This window comes from Carlito syrichta, unplaced genomic scaffold, assembly GCF_000164805.1.
Source record: "Carlito syrichta isolate Samal-C Ts95f unplaced genomic scaffold, Tarsius_syrichta-2.0.1 Scaffold111552, whole genome shotgun sequence".
Lineage (NCBI taxonomy): Eukaryota > Metazoa > Chordata > Mammalia > Primates > Tarsiidae > Carlito > Carlito syrichta.
The window spans coordinates 11,773-14,067 of record NW_007055648.1 but is presented as its reverse complement, the minus strand read 5'-3'; positions in this window follow the sequence as shown (position 1 = coordinate 14,067).

Here is a 2,295-nt window from a genome sequence, read left to right as displayed (position 1 = left end):
CCCAGGCGGGTCTCAACCCGCGGGCACAGGCAATCCACTCACCTCAGCCTCCCAAAGGCACGGGATTACAAACTGGGCCACTGAGCCTGGCTCCATGTTCTTAATGTATTCCTTTCTTTTTTTTTTTTTTTTTTTTTTTTTTGAGTCGGAGTCTCACTCTGTTACCCAGGTTGGAATGCAATGGCACTTTCATAGCTACCACAGCCTTGACCTGCTGGGCTCAGGTGATCCTTCCACCTCAGTCTTCCAAGTAGCTGGAACCACAGGTATGCGCCACCACACCCAGCTAATTTTCTGATTAACTGTAGAGATGAGGTCTCGCTAAGTTGCCCAGGATGGTCTTAAATCTATGGGCTCAGGCAATCCTCTCACCTCGGCCTCCAAAGTGCTGGGATTATAGGCATGAGCCAGTGCGCCCGGCCAACGTATTCCTTTTTAGTAGGAATCCAGAAGGATTCGATTGAATGGAAAAGCACTTGACCTTTCCGGGCTGGAGGTCACAAATTGAAATGCCTCGATATCAGGTATTCTGGAGGTTTTGTATATCTGTGGTTATAGGTAGTTTCCCATTCCTCTTCATTTGCTGTTGTTTTCAGTTGATAATTTCCCTTCCCAAATAAAAATTCACTTATAACTCCTGCCTTTGTAGTTCTAGTATTCACTTTACTAGAAGTAGCGTGTTGCTGCCAGAACATAAGCATTGCTTTTGGCAAGTTAAAGTGTCTGTCATTTCTTCATACACTAAAAAGGGGAAATAAAGTTTCACAAGTCCAAGTCTAAACATTTAGTGCTTTTCCGTGCGGATTTGTGCACATGTGAGAGGTGTTCAGTTTGTCTAGTGATTGTTATTTAGAGAGTCAGACCACTATTGGATGCTGCTAATCATTGACTGTAGTCCCAAAAAAGCTTTGTGAAAATGTTATGCCCAAGCAACCCCCTTGGGTCTCCTCCCACTGTGGGAGCCTTTCTGTCCTCTCAATAAATCCTGCTTTCTTTCTTTTTTTTTTTTGAGCTAGAGTGTCACTCTGTCACCCAGGCTGGAGTGCAGTGTAGTTCCAGCTATTTGGAAGACTGAGGCGGAAGGATTGCCTCAGCCCAGTAGGTCTAGGCTGCGGTGGTCACGAGCGTGCCATTGCACTCCAGCCTGGGTGATGGAGTGAGACTCTGACTCAAAAAAAAAAAAAAGTCTCGAGAACAATTACGGTAGTCTGTCCAGCTTAGTCAAGCTTAAAGCAGCAACTTGTTTCAGCCCTTCTTTGATCACAGAACTAGTTGTTTGAATAAGATTGATAACTGCTTGTAACCTCTTGGCTATTGCTTTCCAAGCATTTGTTTCCCAGGTACGTGAAGTCAGGCTGACCAGACAGTCTATTGTGAACAACTTTCCATGACTGCCCACCAGTATCCTGCCTGAAGTCACAAGGTACAGGTTGCCCTAACAACCTCGAGGCACCTGATTAATGTTGTTAGCACCTAAGAACGCAGCTACTGGGAAAACTTTTACCTATTCCCTATGTCCCCTATAACATATATTCCCTATAATAGTTCTGACCTTAAATACACCTGCATCCAGACCCCTGGGGCATAGGCCCCTTTCTGTCTGTGGAAAGTAGATAATAAACTCTTTTGCTTTCCTGTCCCAAATGTTTGCATTGTTCCCACAGCACTGGCCTATCTTGCCTCAGTTTACCCTTTCATATATTTTGAAGTGGGATCTCACTCTATCACCCAGGCTGGAGTGCCGTGGCAGGATCATGGCTCACTGCAGCCTCAAACTCCTGGGCTCAGGTGATCCTCCCACCTCAGCCTCCCGAGTAGCTGGGACTACAGGCACACAACACTATGCCCAGCTAAATTTTATTTTTTGTAGAGACAAAGACTCGCTATGTTGCCTAGGCTGGTCTCAAGTGATCCTCCTGCCTCAAACGACCAAAGTGTTGGGATTACAGGTATAAGCCACTGATTTTGGCTGGTAAAATATATTTAATTTACAAATTCAGTTAGAATTGATGAAAAGTCTTAATAAACTGAGTTTGCAGAGGCTCTTAAAAGTGCCAGTAGGCCAGGCTCAGTGGCTCAGCCTGTAATCCTGTGCTTTGGGAGGCTGAGGTGAGTGGATTGCCTGAGCCTGTGGGTTTGAGACCCGCCTGGGCAACTTGGTGAGACCTCATCTCTACAATAAATAATAAAAAAAAAAATAGCCGGACATGGTAGCGCATGCCTGTAATTCTGGCTACTCGGAAGCTGAGGTGGAATGATCGCCAGAGCCCAGCAGGTCGAGGCTGGGGTGGCTGG